Source organism: Pongo pygmaeus, chromosome 18, assembly GCF_028885625.2.
Source record: "Pongo pygmaeus isolate AG05252 chromosome 18, NHGRI_mPonPyg2-v2.0_pri, whole genome shotgun sequence".
NCBI lineage: Eukaryota > Metazoa > Chordata > Mammalia > Primates > Hominidae > Pongo > Pongo pygmaeus.
In genome coordinates, this window is record NC_072391.2 from 34,715,687 (window position 1) to 34,733,490 (window position 17,804).

The window sequence follows — 17,804 nt, forward strand, 5'->3', positions numbered from 1 at the left end:
ACAAAACCCCACCCCCCTAGCTCCAGCTCAATAAATACTCACTATCACCATACTTAAAAACAAAAAACAAAACAAAACAAAAAACAGGGTCTAGGAAGAAAAAACAAACAAACAAACAAACACTGTTGCCCAAGCTGTAGTGCAGTGGTGGGATAACAGCTCACTGTAGCCTTGAACTCCCAGGCTCAAGCGATCCTCCTGCCTCAGCCTCCCAAGTAGCTGGGACCACAGGCACATCTCTGAGTCCAGCCTGTCCCCATGCTCTTTTGTGGTGGTCTGTCTGCATGTGCACTGGCTCGTCGCCCTGGAGTCCTGCCTTCCAGTGCGCATGCTGCGAGCCTTGAGCTGCCTGCTTCAGTGTGTCCTCCAGAGAATGTGCCCCGGGGCAGGGCCAGCCTGCCTTGCTCACCACTGTTCCTGGAGCCTGGCACCAAGTGTGAAGCATGGCTGTCACAAGGCAGAGCTCACGAAGATATTTAAAGGACAAAGTGGCTTTTCTGTGCCTCTAGCACCACCTCTGGATGACAGGTCAGGCTCTGAGACCTCAGGCCAACACTCTGGCCTCCAGAGTCCTGCACCAGGTCCAGGGGATGATCTCTCTTTGATTTCAACTCTCTCTGCCTGCCTCCCCAGGGCGGGAGAACTTGTATGGCTTTGACATGTCTTGCATCAAAGATGTGGCCATCAAGGAGCTCCTAGTGGACGTGGTGGACCCTAAGCAGCATAAAGGTGAGGGAGTGGGCATGGCCAGTTGCCCTGGCCACTAACTAACCTTTTGCCCAAGCAATATGCTTTTATAAATTGACCTCACAAATATATTAGTTTGTGTATGAAATGACATTATGGGCAGGGGATGAAAATCTCCGAGCAGGCTGGGCGCAGTAGCTCATGCCTGTAATCCCAGCACTTTGGAAGGCCAAGGTGGGAGGATGGCTGCTTGAGCCCAGAAGTTCAAGACCAGCCTGGGCCACATGGCAAAACCTCGCCTCCACAAAAAAAAAAAAAAAAAAAAAAAAAGGCCAGGTATGGTGGCGCATACCTGTAGCCCCAGCTACTCGGAAGGCTGAGGTAGGAGGATGACCTGAGCATGGGAGGCAGAGATTGCAGTGAGCCATCATTGCACCACTCACTGCACTCCAGCCCGGGCAACAGAGCCAGACCCTGTCTCAAAAAAAAAAAAAAAAGGAAAAGAAAGAAAATCTCAGAGCAGCTTAAACACCCATCAACAGAAGACTGGTTTAAAAAGCTGGGGGATGTACATATGATGGTGGTAGTGGCAAAGAGTGCAATACCTCAACATCCTGGAAAGTGTCAAACTACACAATACACAGATGAAAGAAGCCAAGGGCAAGAGCCTGGTACAAAATGCTACTGGCGTGAAAATTATGTGCGTAAATGTAAACGCATTTACTCATATATGTGCTTGTAGGTGCAGACTTTTCTGGAAGTCAGTGTTGGTTGAACTAGAGGAGGGCAGCTGGGAATCACAGGGGAGACTTCTCATTGTGGGCCCTCAGCCGCCAACCATGGGACTCTGTTATTCATTCAAGAAACTAGAGAGTGGTTCTTGCCCTAACTTTAGGACTGAGGTGCTAAGCTTAGGGCTTTGACACTGGATTCTTAGGCTGCTGGCAGCCCAAAAGACCATGGGAGAGGAGCTGCTGAATCTGTGGCCCATCTGTAGACCACACAACTCTTCAGGGGGCCCCTGGGGAAGCAGGGCATTTGCCCACTCCACTCCCACAAATCCATCCTCTTTCTGGGCTCACCGTGGTCTAACTTGCTGGCTTTGACGATTGTCACTGCATAATCAGAGATACGGGAACACTCGATCTGAGGGCCCAGGAAGAAGGGAGCATCAGACCCCCCCCCTTCAGTCCCATCCTCAGCCCCCATCCCCCTCCATCCAATCCCTGAGCCCCAGTGGGTCCCCGTTGTGTCCCCCAGGCTCAGGCCCCTTGGGCCACCCTGGAGACTCACCCCGATGACCCTTCGGCCTCTGGCCTCGGCAGCGAATGTGCAGAGGATGCCCGTGCCTGAGCCCACGTCCAGCACCACCTTGTCCCTGAAGAGGTGCCGGTTGTGAAACATGGAGTTGCTATGTGAGGTTGCGAACCTCGTCCTTCAGCATCTCGTGGGGGAAGAGCAGCACAAAGACGTCGTGAGGGGCCCTACATCCTCAGCTGGAGAACAGGGTGTCCTGACAGCTCAGAGGGCCAGGGACAGCTCTAGGCTCTCTCACTTCCTTCCGTGCACCTCAGTTTCCCTATTTGTAAAAGCAGACTAGATGGACGAAACTCTCATCTAAGCCAGATGCTACCACTGCTACCTGAGAACCAGGAAACCCTGGCTTTTAAAAGTCCTCAGGTCGGGGGCAGTGGCTCACGCCTGTAATCCCAGCACTTCAGGAGGCCAAAGCCAGAGGACAGCTTGAGCCCAGGAGCTTAAGAACAGCCTGGACAACAAAGCAAGACTCTACCTCTACAAAAAATAAGAAAATTAGCCGGGCGTGGTTGTGTGCTTCTGTAATCCCAGCTACTCTGGAGGCTGAGGTGGGAAGATCACCTGAGCCTGGGAGGTCGAGGCTGCAGTGACTGGTGACTGCAACCACTGCACTCCGGCCTGGGCAACAGAAGAAGACCCTGTCTCTAAAAATAAAAAAATGGTAATTTATGTATATTTTGCCACAATTTTATGAAAGTGGCCTCAGGGAAAGAAGAAAATTCCTTAGTAGGCCACCCCAGCTGCATTCTGGGATCTCAGTGTTTTGAGTCACAAGGGTCCAGAAGCTGTCAGGCCTGGAGAGGCCGGGGCGCATTTGTACCACCGGTCTCTAGAGGGCGGGAGATACCAGCGGGCCCTGCCTGACCTCCGGCTAAGGCCCCAGGCACGCATGCGCATTCCCACCCTAGCCTTCAGCAAGGGGCCCCTGCAAAGCTTGAGACTAACCTCGGTCTCCTACGCAAAGGCTGGGCGAGGCGACCCTGGTGGGTGCACAGCAGAGGGGCACAGGGGCGGCCTGCTGCCGGGGGACGCAGTGCGCATGCGTGGGAAATTAGGTTCCAACCCTCTCCCCAACGTTTAACCCCCTTAAGGTTCGCCGGCTTGGGGAGCTGTCCACACTCACCTCGTGGATGCCGAAATGGGCATAGGAGTCTAAGTAGTAATCTTTGGACGTCCTGTCCTGAGCATTGGGCTCGCTGCTTTCCGCTTGGCCACAGAAAACCTGGGAGGAGCCGACGGGAGCATGGGTCAGATATGGGGGCTCCCCACAGCCTCTTAAAACTCCAGGTCTCTACTTTTCCCTGAAGTGTAGTACAGAACGCCCCAAAAGTGTATCATGACAACCCTACAGCCCCTACCTGCCATCTTGCCCCCCAGGAACCCCAAAACCTAATAATTCGATTTTTCACTTCCAAGACCCCCCAGAGCACCATCCAGGGGAGCACCCCAATACCTCAGCCACGCCTACCATCTCTCCAGTCTCTCTGCCCCCGCCTTCAGCTCAGCCCACAGCAGGGGAGCAGAGGGGAAGGAAAACAGGGGCAGACACAGGGAAGGGCAAAGGGGGGCTGGAGGTGGAGTTAGGGAAGTAGCCGCAATACTGGGGGAGGCCAGCTGGGGCCGTGAACCTGGAGGGGTTGGTCCTAAGTGTCTGGGGGCCTGGGGTAAACTGGTTTGAAGCAAGAGGGCTGGATAGACCCCGAGAAAGGGCCAGATGTGTGACGAGATATGTTGATGTGGATGGAGGTCGGGGTGGGGAGGGGGTCTCACAAAAGGATGTTTACTTTTTCAAAAGGTGGTTGGAGGCTCATGCCATTAGCCAAGGTGGCTACAAAATTCTAGGAGAGAGTAACAGGGAGAAAGGATTAGCTCCTGGGAGTGGCTGTGGGAGGGCTGTGGGGCGGGACCTGGGCTCTGGTTGGGGGTGGGTTTCCAGCAATTCTTCTTTTCCTTGGAGGGAACCGGTGGCAAAGAGGGCAAGTAATGAGGTGCGGTGTTTAAGAAAGGGATGGAGAAAGTGAGGGGAGAAGAAAGGGGGTCTCCTATCCCAGCTGTGGCTGGAGAGATGGTGGCCTGCCCCCACGTTGCCCCTCTCTGGCCAGGCAGCAGACCACACACCTCCCCATCCAGGAAAGGGCAATTGACACCCGCCACTGCCAGCTGTTGCTCCCCCTCATCACCTGACCTCCCCCAGATGAGGTGACACTTCCTGGCACACAGCCCTATCCTAGGGTGCCATGAATAGTGGGAGGGAGGGGGGCTCACAAGGTATGTCCACAGGGCATCTGCCACCTCTGCAAACCAGTCTCTTGTCTGAGAGGACTCCAGAAAAGAGGTGTGGCACACAGGCACTCCCCCAGAGCTAATACCCCAGCCTCTAGCTCCTGCCTTGGGCTCAGGAGCCCCATACAAAACTAGCTGTAACCAACCCCTTCCCTTTTGACCATCGGCCTAGGAAGTTAGAGTCCCAGGGAGGATGAACAGCTCCTGGACCCTCTAAGAATAAGAGGACTCCAGAAAGTGGTTTGGGGAGTCGCCAAGTCATCCCCATTCGGACACCCATTCCAGGCCCTGAAGACCCCCAGGTGGGGCCAAGCCTGAGGCCACCTCTGGGGAAGATATTTCCTCCACCCATAGAGCTCTTGGTGTGCAGGAGACAGCCAAGGGGGCGGGAAGTCATTGCGGTGACCCCTAGGAGCTAACCCCCAATGGCTGCATCCTGATAGCTGAGAATTGACCTGCCCCTCCAGCCAATGATACAAGGTAAGGGATGGAAGGACAGAGGCCCCATCATATTATGTCTCTTCCAGATGTGACCACTTTCCAAGGCTCCAAGAAGGGCCACATCACAGGCCATGACCTTCTAGGCTCCAAGCACCCTCCCCTCAATTCTCCCAAGCTAGCAGGGACACCTATAAGAAGGAAAGTGGTGAGGAGGTTTCCCCACTGGGGCCCATTTCTCAATACCACTGATAACCACCAGACGACTCCAGACCAAGACAGCTTGAAACTCAAGACTGAAACCTCCCCCACATGGCTGCACAAGAACCAAACATCACTCGAAACCATTTCAGGCACCCAGGCTCATGAGCCCCAGGCTAAGGACCCCCACACAGTGCTTCAGAAAGGGGGAGATCATCATTCTGTGTTATTTTTAAAAAATCGTGAGAATACCATGGAAAATTTTATGTTTTCAGCATAAATTTTTGTTAATTGTGTCTTCTAAAGCAACATTATTCACCAGAATGTTGTGTGATGTTAAAAATACTGTGTGTATGTACTGTCCAGTGTGATAACCACTAGCTGCATGTGTCTATTGAGACTGAGGACTTGAGTTTTTTATTTTATTAATTTTAATAAATTTAAATTCAAACAGCTACATAAGTCTAGTGGTTAACATATTGGATGGCATATTTCAAAGAAATTTTTTGAAAGTTAATTTCTCTTGCAAAATTCCTAAAAAATGAATTATTTTATGGCTTAAAAATGATATTTTTCAATTAATTAATTAATGCATTTTATGGTCTTTTTCCCTTTTGGTATTCAAATAAGAACTAGAAAACTCTGTTAGTTTTATAATTTAAAATTATCTTGTGATTTAAAATTCTTCTTAGGACAACTTCTACTCTGTCTCTAATTAATATGCAATTTTTCAAAAGGTCTTGTCTAATTTGATGTATGTTGAAACTATTAATCTACTTATGAAATTAAAATAAAAACTTTCTTGCCAAAGTAAAAGACTTTTTTAGGAAGAAATTTTATCAACCAAAAATGCCAGAACTTTTGGTGCCTATTTAAGTGATTTGCAGTACTTAATTATACCATGTGGTTTTATTTGTCTCTTAGAGGGAAAATATTTTTTTCTTAGTAAGAATTACGGTACCTAAGCTTATCTTTTTTTTTTTATAGGTACAATTCACACTTTGGAAAGGCCCAGAATATTATTTAAACCTTGAATGCTCTCTTGTGACACCCAGCCTTCATCACTTACATGGCATAGTTTGTTCATTCTTTTTTTTGTTTTGTTTTGTTTTGTTTTTTTGAGACTGAGTCTTGCTCTGCCGCCCAGGTTGGAGTGCAGAGGCACGATTTCGGCTCACTGCAACCTCCACCTCCAGGGGTTGAAGTGGTTCTCCTGCCTCACATTCCTGAGTAGCTAGGTCTACAGGCGCACACCACCACACCTGGCTAATTTTTGTAATTTTAGTAGAGATGGGGTTTCACCATATTGGTCAGGTTGGTCTTGAACTCCTGACCTCAGGTGATCCACCCACCTCGGCCTCCCAAAGTGCTGGGATTACAGGTGTGAGCCACCGTGCCCAGCTAGTGTGTTCATTCTTAAAACAGTCTTTGGATTTTAAGTTAAAATATTTACCAAGCTCCAGTCTATAGTAAGTGTCCACTAAATGAGCAAACAGGACCATGTAAAACTAATGTCTTTTTTTTAAGTGGAAAGTAAACATTTCTAAAGTGTAAACTGACTCATTACTATTTCTGTTTCTATTTTGTATTAATTTTGTTTTTTAAAAAGATTAGACCATCCTAGGCAGAAAACTGTAAACAAAATTACCCGTATGTAAAAGCACAGAGTTTGGAATTAAATCCAGGAAACCGAGGGTACAGAGCTGAAGACCCAAGGATTCCCCTTTCATTATGTGAACTGCATCTCCATTCATGGCAGGTAAAACTCTGTTTGAAACAAAGGTCTGAGGTCCTTAGGTGAGTAGCAGTGGAAGCTGCTGCCAGTGTTGTCTAGCGGGAAAGGAACCTTTCCTCCTTTTACCTGGACCAGTGAGAGAATCAGAGGTGCTGAGCTGTAGAGGAAAAGCCCATTTGGAAATGCTTATGCTTTTCCAGATCGCTAGTGAGAACCACCACAGTCCACCTTTACATTTAATTTTAAACTTTTTTTCCACAACAGTAGGAAGTTACCTTAAAAACAAATATCCTATAGATGAGATCATAGGATTTCTAAGGTTTTTCTTCAAAACAGTATGAGGGGAAAAAGAAGATGAATCTGGATAAAGCAAAATTATGTTACAGCTGGGTGAAGGATACACAGAGGCTCATTATACGTACTATTCTGTCTACTGTTGTACCTTTAGAAACTTTCCATAATGATTTTAAAATGCAAATATAAATGCTGGGTTGATGTAAATATTTATATTACTAACAATACTTAGGAGGTAGTTTTACTTATGCTGTAGTTATTCCATCTCACTCTCCTACCCATTGCTCCAGCTTTTTTCTCACCAGGTTCCCCTGCAGTCTCTGCATTCAGGCTACAGTCTTTTTCTTCTTCTTCCTATTTTTTTAGTTATGCCAATCTCAGCATTTCTCTATCACCCCAGGACTTTTGCATATGCTGTTTTTCCATTCTTGCTTTCTATTCCTTACTCACTTATTCCTAAACCCAACAACCACTTACTACTTCACTAGTACACCAATCTATATTGTTAGGTACTAGACTGATTCTCATTCTGTTCAGTTCCCGTTCAGGTCAAGTGGCTCACTCCCTGTTCTCCTGTGATTAAAATCAAGGCACATGCCTTTCTCAGCTTTGGAAACACCATATGAAGATTGCCTCATCCTCACCTACTCTAGCCCTTCTCTTCATTTTTTACATACTGCAGAAACTAGTCAAATGAGATTTGGATTAATCTTGAGGGAGGTGAGGGACCGTGATAAACTGGAGATTGCCTGTTACCTGTTGAAGAGAAAAATAACTCCAAAATTGTAGACATTATGTGGACCAAACAAAATAGGCTTATGGACAACATTGAGCCTGTGGGCAGTCCATAAATATGGATAGAAGCATGAGTGATTATGGAGTCAAAAAGAAAAAGGAATCTGTTTTTGTTGAACTCTCAGTAACTGATACCTTTATTTTAAATGTGGCTTATTAGCAACATGAACTCTCAGTAACTGATACATTTATTTGAAATGTGGCTTATTAGCAACAGCCAAAGATTATTTAAAATGTGAATACTAATACCCTGCTTTAAGGTGTGATCCCAGGGATCTCTAAGAAGAACAAACTATTAATGGAGACAGATGATCTGTATCTTTCAGTTCAGTTTCTCATTATGAGAAACTGTAATTTAATAAAATGTTCAGGTTATTCATGTCTTTCAAAACATATTCTTATTATTGTTACAAATATATTTTGCCTGACTTTTATTTATTTATTATTATTATACTTTAGGTTTTAGGGTACATGTGCGCAATGTTCAGGTTAGTTACATATGTATACATGTGCCATGCTGGTGCACTGCACCCACTTACTCGTCATCTAGCATTAGGTATATCTCCCAATGCTATCCCTCCCCCCTCCCCCCTCCCCCCACCCCACAACAGTCCCCAGAGTGTGATGATCCCCTTCCTGTGTCCATGTGTTCTCATTGTTCAATTCCCACCTATGAGTGAGAATATGCGGTGTTTGCTTTTTTGTTCTTGCGAGAGTTTACTGAGAATGATGATTTCCAATTTCATGCATGTCCCTACAAAGGACATGAACTCATCATTTTTTATGGCTGCATAGTATTCCATGGTGTATATGTGCCACATTTTCTTAATCCAGTCTATCATTGTTGGACATTTGGGTTGGTTCCAAGTCTTTGCTATTGTGAATAATGCTGCAATAAACATACGTGTGCATGTGTCTTTATAGCAGCATGATCTATAGTCCTTTGGGTATATACCCAGTAATGGGATGGCTGGGTCAAATGGAATTTCTAGTTCTAGATCCCTGAGGAATCGCCACACTGACTTCCACAAGGGTTGAACCAGTTTACAGTCCCACCAACAGTGTAAAAGTGTTCCTATTTCTCCACATCCTCTCCAGCACCTGTTGTTTCCTGACTTTTTAATGATTGCCATTCTAACTGGTGTGAGATGGTATCTCATTGTGGTTTTGATTTGCATTTCTCTGATGGCCAGTGATGGTGAGCATTTTTTCATGTGTTTTTTGGCTGCATAAATGTCATCTTTTGAGAAGTGTCTGCTCATGTCCATTTTTATTTCTTCTTCAAATTAATCATATTAAACAATTAAAAGAGAAAACATGAGTCCCGCTTAGTGTAAAGTAACTTCAAGCCCATGCTGTTTAATTATATAAGGCACTCATAATGAAAAAGAATAATTCAGCTAAGCAAATAACAACCTTCTTTTTCATTACCTATCTTAAGAAATCTGGTCTTCTATAATCACTCCTTCAGCCTAGGAATCTATTCCAAGCTAGACCTGTCAGTAGCAAAATACATTAATGTGAATGCTTTAGAGCTGCGAAGTTAAGAGTGCTTGCCTCCTTTGTGTAATCAGCAACAGAACACAGCAACTCGGCATTTTGTGAATTTAAGTCTGTCTATAGGAAGAAACTATGGAATATTTTTATGAGGATGAAATCGTTTATGTGCAATGTTTCTTAACAAACTAAGATTATGTCAAAAATGATAGAACTAAGGCTGGGTGCAGTGGCTCATGCCTGTAATCCCAGCTCTTTGGGAGGTGGAGGTGGGCAGATCACCTAAGGTCAGGAGTTTGAGACCAGCCTAGCCAACATGGTGAAACCTCATCTCTGCTAAAATACAAAAATTAGCCATCCTGGTGGCATGCACCTGTAATTCCAGCTGCCCGGGAGGCTGAGGTAGGAGAATCACTTGAACCAGGGAGGCGGAGGTTGCAGAAAGCCCAGATAGCACCACTGTACTCCAGCCTGTGCAACAGAGTGAGACTCTGTCTCAAAAAAAAAAAAAAAAAAAAGAGCCAGGATGAAGGCAAATGTGGTATTTTGTGGGGCCTTGGCACATAGTGATTATTCTCAAAGGAGTGAACTTTCTTATGCTAATTTTACAACTAATATTAAAGTTTGAATTTTGGCCAGAAGTAGAAAATAACATATTTCTAACATTGAGCACACTCATAGTTAACTCTGAAAAAGGTCTCAGTCTTAATTAGGAGTATGAATCAGAAGTTAAGATTAGGGCCACATGGAACATATGATGGTAATGGAGAACTATTCAAGGTAAAAGGCAGTAATTAGTTTGAAAAAACTGTGTAATGGGAACATAGTCAAATGAAGGCATGGTGAACTGTGACTTCTCTAAGCCAATGCAATCAATTCCCCAATATTTCACTGAACTAGAAGTTCAGGGATAGGATAGTCAAAAGAACCTACAGCATGCATTTGGAAAGATTCTCATTAAGAGACATATCCCAAGTCTGGATAGTTGTTTGCCCTCATTTGGGGCTTGAATGTGAGAAGTATTAATAGGTAAACCATACTAATGTTTTCATAGCTACAATCCTGGTGTTCTTCCTGATGATTCAAACTGCAAGCTAACTCACTACTGCAATGACCTAACATTTTCTGAAATGATATACCTCCCAAACTCAAAGCTATATGGTAGTAACATTGCAGGTAGTTGATTGTCCATTATATCTGTTTTTACATATGTGACAAATAGGCTGAATGAAACAATTTGAGAGAAGAAAGGAGGTACTTAGTAGATAAATAAGTTGACCTCTTAAGAAGAAAAGTTTAAAAGCCAGTCAAGTTATTTTGGAAATACTCAGATTGTTTAAATATACATTCATGAGCTTAAAAAATTCTCATGGTAAGAATTTGAAATGGAGAAAATCATTTTTTCTCAAGTTTCTACCTAATACTTAGGTCTTATCAAGAAACAATTTGGCATATGGATGCCAAGGTTGACATAGTAATCAATTTTTTTTCTTTTATTTTGTTTTGGAATGATGCCATGTGTTATAATGAGATGGGGCTGTTTGGAAAAATTGTAAGGTTGCTAGCCACTCTTGAAGCCACATCATCCAGTACTGTGAGTTTAAATTTTTATTATCATAAAAAGTGTGAGGTCATGTTTAGGGTAAAGGCTCTTAAAATATTGAATCTGTATCAAAAGAAATGCAGAGATGTATCTAATCTCCCCTGTCTCCCAGGATAGGCCTCGTCAGCTTTTAACTCTGTAAATGCTCCATTTTAAGTGGATCCTCACCACAAGCCAGAGCAGGTACTGGGGCAGTGGGGACATGGGGACATAATGAGGGACACATAGTCAGAGTTTGATTATCTGTCATACCTCAAGTCTTCCAGCATTAACTCACCAAATGGCCTTTTGGTCTTTTCTGGTTACTGTTTATCCCTCTGCACTGGTTCGTGGTCCCCAAGAAGGGCAAGATCTCAGATCTATGTGTGGCTCTGTCCAAACACATGGGTATCTTGCCAGAGAGGGTGAGACTGCAGATGGAGGCTGGGTGGGATTCAGGGGAAAGTAGGTGGAAGGGCCTGGGGAGACCTTGCAGACTGACTAGCTCCCTCTCTGTTTCTCATTCCCAGATGATGACGGCTGAGGTCTTCAGTCATCACTTCTATAAGCTCTACCAGCTGGAGAAGCCTCTGAGCAGCATCTTGGACCATTGGACTATTTTTATTTAAATAGTCAGTTATCTTTTTTTTTCTGAGAGCAGGTCTCACTCTGTCACCCAGGCTGGAGTGTTGTGGTGCGATTGTGGCTCACTGAGCCTTGACCTCTCTATGCTCAGGTGATCCCCCCACCTCAGCCTACTGAGTAGCTGGGACTACAGTTGCATGGCACCATGCTTGGCTAATTTTTATGTTTTGGGGGGAGATGGGGTTTTGCCATGTTGCCCAGGCTGGTCTCAACCTCCTGGGCTCAAGTGATCTGACTGCCTCAGCCTCCCAAAGTGCTGGGATTATAAGCGTGAACCACTTCACCTCGCCTAGCTTTTAAAGAGACTTAAATAATAAGAAAAATAATCATATGTATTTACTCATGCAGTTACCATTTCCATCACTCTTCATTCCTGATTCTATCTGTTATCGTTTTCTTTCTGTCTGAAAGACGTCTTTGAACATATCTTGTAGTACAGATCTACTGGTGATTAATTCTTTCTGTTTTTGTATGTCTGAAAATGGCTTTCTTTCATCTTTTTTGTTTGTTTGTTTTTAAGAGATAGAGTCTCTCTCTGTTACCCAGGCTGGAGTGCAATGGCACAATCATAGCTCACTACAGCCTTGAACTCCTGGGCTCAAACAATCCTTCCACCTCAGCCTCCCAAAGCACTAGGATTATAGGTGTGAGCCACCATGCCCAGACTCACCTTATTTTTTGAAAGATATTGTCATGGGTATAGAATTGAAGGTTGACAGTTTTTTATTTCTTTTTAGTACTTTGAAGATGTTGCTTCCCAGTCTTCTTGTTTGCATTGTTTCAAGTGAGAAATATGATATCTCCCTTCTCTTTGTTCCTGTGTACATAGCATGTTCCATTTTTCCCACTGGCTGCTTTTAAAATTTTATCTTTAGCACTGGTTTTGAGCAATTCGATTATGGTATGCCTTGGTGTAATTTTCTTCGTGTGCTTGGAGTCCTTTGAGTCTCCTGGTTCTGTAGGTTCATCAAATATGGAAAAATTTTGGCTGGTTGTTCTTCAAATGTGTTTTTTTTTTTCTGACTCTCTCCTCTATTTTCCTTCAAAGATACAAATTATTCACAAATTAGGCTGCTTGAAGTCCCACGGCTCATTGATGCTGTTTTCATTTTTGTGGAGTTTTTTTTCTCCTTGCGCTTTGTTTTCCATTGTTTCTATTGCTATGTCTTGAAGTTCACTATTTTCTTCTGCAATGTCTAATGTGCTATTAATTCCATTCAATGTATTTTTTATATCCTCAAAGTCTCCATTTAACTTTTTTAACACATGCATACTGTGAACTGTTTCTCCTCAGAACACTTCTGACATCAAATGTGTGGGTTTTTTCCACATCAACAACCAGTTCTCCAACTCTCCAGACACCAATTGGGTGTCCAACTGTTCAATTAAATTCTGACACTAACTACCTGGCATTGGTGTCAGACCCCCACAAGATAAGGGCTTGGTCCCACAAAACTGCCTCCACTTGAGACACCAATTGAAAACCCCAGACCTCCCATAATTCTGTCTGATAGGCTATAAATCAGGGGTTCCCACAACCCCTTCCTCAGGTTTCATAATTTGTTAGAATGAATCACAGAACTCAGGAAGGCACTTTATTTAGCCTTACTGGTTTATTATAAAGGATACAACTCAGGGACAGCTAAATGGAAGAGATGTATAGGACTAGATGTGGAAGGGGCACTCTCCTAGCACGCTGATACGTTTAGCAGCCCAGAAGCCCTCCAAACCCTTAATTAATTCAGAGGTTTTTATGGACTTTTCATTATGTAGGCATGATTGATGAAGTCATTGGCTGGAAATTGATGATTACCTCAATCTCCAAACCCTCTACCCTTTCCAGAGGCCCAGAGTGGGGCTAGCAAACAGCCCTCATCTGAAGCTATCTAGGGGCCCACCGAGCATCATCTCATTAGCATAAACCCAGGGAAGGTTGAAAGAGGCATATTATGAATAACAGGATGATCCTCTCACCTCATCGTTCAGGAAATTACAAGAGCTTTGTGCCAGGAACCAGGAACAAAGACCAAATATATACTTCTTCTATCACAATATCTCACACATAAAGTTATAATAACAGTGTTAATGTCCTTCATTGCTAATTCTAACATGCTTATCAGTTCTGAGTCAGTTTTGATTGATGATTATTCTCCTTCTTATGGGTCCTTTTTCCCTGCAAAGGCATTTCTGGTAATCTTTGGTTGGATCTCAGACATTGTGCATTTTACTTTACTGGTTGCTGGATATTTTTGCATTCCTATAGGTAACCTGGAGCTTTTGATCTGGGATGCATTTGTTTCTCTCTTTCTTGGCTATTGTGAATAGTGCTATAATAAACATGGGAGTGCAGATATCTCTTCAACATATTGATTTTATATCATTTAGATATATACCCAGTAGTGGGATTGCTGGATCATATGGTGGTTTTATTGTTAATTTTTTTAGGAACCTCCATATACGTTCTTCCATATGTAGCCTCCATAATGGCTACACTAGTTTACATTCCCATCAACAGCCTGCAAGGGTTCCCTTTTCAACACATCATCAACAACACTTGTTATCTTTTGCCTTTCCGATAATAGCCATTCCATCAGGTAGGTGTGAGGTGGTATCTCACTGTGGTTTTGATTTGTATTTCACTGATGATTAGTGATGTTGAGCATTTTTCTCATAGATATATTGGCCATTCATATTCCTTCTTTTGAGCAATGTCTATTCGGTTCTGTGCCCCGCCCCCCAACCTTTTGAGATAAGGTTTCACTCTGTCACCCAGGCTGGAATGCCAGTGGCACGATAACATCATGGCTCACTGGAGTCTCGACCTCCTGGGCTCAAGAGGCCCTTCAATGGCAGCCTCCCAAGTAGCTGGGACTACAGGCATGAATGACTATGCCTGGCTAATTTTTTGCATTGTTTTGTAGAGAAAGGATTTCACCATGTTGCCCAGACTGGTCTAGAACTCCTGGGCTCAAGCAATTTTACTGCCTCTACCATCCAAAGTGCTGGGATTACAGGCAAGAACCACCATGGCCCCATTTTTTAATTGGATTTGCTATTGAGTCGAGTTCCCTATATATTTGGAATATTAACTCTTTAGAGATGCATGGATTGCAAATATTTTCTCCCATCCTGTAGGTTGTCTCTTCACTCTGTGGATTATTTCCATTGCTGTGCAGAAGCTTTTTAGTTTCATGTCATCCCATTTTATTTTTCCTTTTGTTGCTTCTGCCTTTGAGATCCTATCCAAAAATTCAGTGTCCAGACCAGTGTCATGAAGCTTATTCCCTATGTTTTCTTCTAGTAGTTTCATAGTTTCAGGACATTCATGTAAGTCTATAATCTATTTTGAGTTGACTTTTGTGTATGATGTGAGATAAAGGTCTGATTTCATTCTTCCTCATGTGAATATCCAGTTTCCCCAACACCGTTTTTTTGAAGAAACTGTCCTTTCCCTGTTATGTGTTTTTGGCACCTTTGTAGAAAATCAGTGGGATATAAATACATAGATGTATTTGCTGGCTCTCTATTCTGTTGCATTGGCCTATGTGTCTGTTTGTATGCCAGTACCATGCTGTTTGGGTTACTATAGATTTATGATAAATTTTGAAGTGGTTTAGTGTGTTACCTCCAGCTTTATTCTTTTTGCTCAAGATTTCTTGGATTTTAGGAGTCTCTTTTTTTATTGTCTTGTTCCTTAGATCCAGGGACAGACTGGATATTCTGGATCTTTTGTGATTTCATATAAATTTTAGGATTGTTTTTTCTATTTCTGTAAAGCATGTAATTGTTTTTTTTTTTTTTTTTGAAGACGGAGTCTCGCTCTGGCGCCAGCATTCAGTGGTGCCATCTTGCCTTACTACAACCTCCTCCTCCCAGGTTCCAGCAATTCTCCTGCCTCAGCCTCTCAAGTAGCTGGGATTACAGGCAAGTGCCACCACGCCCGGCTATTTTTTTGTGTGTGTTTTTAGTAGAGACGCGGTTTCACTGTGTTAACCAGGATGATCTCGATCTCCTGACCTTGTGATCAACCCGCCTCGGTCTCCCAAAGTGCTGCGATTACAGGCTTAAGCACCACCCCCAGCCATATTTTTCTTTTTAGAGTCTCACTCTGTCTCACAGGCTGGAGTGTGGTGGCACAATCTCGCCTCACTGCAATCTCTGCCTCCTGGGTCGAAGTGATTCTTGTGCCTCAGCCTCCAAGAAGCTGGGACTACAGATGTGCACCACAACATCCAGATAATTTTTGTATTTTTAGTGGAGATGGGGTTTAACCATGATGGCCAGGCTGGTCTCAAACTCTGGCCTCAAGTGATCCACCCACCTCAACCTCCCAAAATGCTGGGATTACAGGCGTGAGCCACCTGGCCTCCTTGGTAATTTTTGTTTTTTGAGACAGAGTCTAACCCTGTTGCCCAGGTTGGAGTACAGTGTCATGATCACGGCTCACTGCAGCCTCAATCTCCAGGCTCAAGTGATCTTCCCTTAACAGCCTCTCAAGTAGCTGAGACCACAGTTGTGCACCACCACACCCAGCTAATTTTTTTTTTTTTTATAGAAATAATGTCTTACTATGTTGCTCCGGCTGGTCTTGAACTCTTGGGATCAAGAGATCATTTCCTCCTTGGCCCCCCAAAGTGCTGGGATTATAAGCCTAAGCCACTGCACCCGGCCATCACTGGTATTTTGATAGGGATTACACTGAACCTGTAGATTGCTTTGGTTGTATGACACATTTTATTTTCTTAGAAAGTTTGATCCTTTGAGGTCTTGTTTTCATGATTTGTTGAGTTCTCTATCCAATGACGTGTGAATTATGAGCATTTCTATTTGGCTGGCGAGATCAGCCACTGTTACCCACCCTGTGTGAGTGAATGCTCCGCACCATTTCCTACAATCCTTTTGGATGGTTCTTGCCCCAGCCTCAAGTAGTGTATTCACACATATGCAGTGATTGATACTCTGCTGAAGATGCTGGGAGGACCCTCTGCCAGTCTCTAGGGTTCTCTGTCAGCAGCTTTCTCCTCTCTCATTCTCTGTCTTATGAACTCTAGCTGTGCTGGTCTCTGTGGACTCTCAGCTCTGTCTCAACTTGGGGAGGCTGCCAGGCTCTGCCTGGGTTCCCCTCCCTGAGCAGTGGGCTGGAAAATAGGTTAAGGCAAGGAACCTGGAAATTCCTAGGGCTTGTTATAGTAGATAATCAGGCAGACATGAGCAATAGGTAGTCAGGCAGACATGAGAGAGGCTCCCCACCCCCAGGAATGTCAGGTGACCATCAGGTGACGGTCAGGCCATTGTTACACTGTAAGAATTGGGTCAGGTGTGGTGGCTCACTCCTGTAATCCCAGCACTCTGGGAGGCTGAGACAGGCAGATCACCTCATGTCAGGAGTTCGAGACAAGCCTGGCCAACATGGCGAAACCCCATCCGTACTAAATATACAAAAATTAGCTGAGTGTGGTTGTGCATACCTATAATCTCAGCTACTCAGGAGGCTGAGGCAGGAGAATCTCTTGAACCCAGGAGACAGAGGTTGCGGTGAGCCGAAATCATGCCACTGCCCTACAGCCTGAGTGACAGAGCAAGACTCTGTCTCAAAACAAAACAAATAAAATAAAATAAAACTAAAGTAACAATTGGTCTCAGTGGGCCCACGGGAAAGGCAGTCTCCTCATAGATAGAAACACGTGAAGGCGGTGATCCGCAGCTTCCTGATAAGATCTCAGGAGTTGGGCAAATGGGCTCAAGCAAGTAGAGTAATGGAAAATGGCAGAATCAGGGGAGAAGAAACACAATTCCCCAGAAGCATGCCAATGTATAAAACCCCAAGTCAAAGGCTGAATGGTGCACTTGATCTCTCAAGTTGCCACCTGGCTTTCTTCCAAGTGTACTTTACTTCCTTTCACTCCTAATCTAAAACTTGTCTCGGTTTTTTTCTCTGCCTTATGCCCTTCGGTCAAATTCTTTATTCTGAGGAGGCAAGAATTAAGGTTGCTGCAGACCTGGACGGAGTGGCCACTGCTAACAGGCTCACCTCATTTGTATCCACTGCCCTTCATTTTCTGATGTTCATTGTTTTGAAAACTGTCATTGCATGTATTTTGCCTGGCTCTATTGTTTCAAGCAGGAGGTAAGTCTTGTCCTTGTTGCTCCACCTTGGCCACAAGCAGAAGTGCTTTTACACATGTACTTTACTGTTTCTCATTTCTTAAGATAGAAGCTTACTTGGCTCAGTAATTATTCAAACTTTTTGCCTTGATTTTTTTTTTTTGGAAGAGATAAACCAATTTTATTTTTTATTATGTTTTACAAAAATCTAGAAATAATGGATTT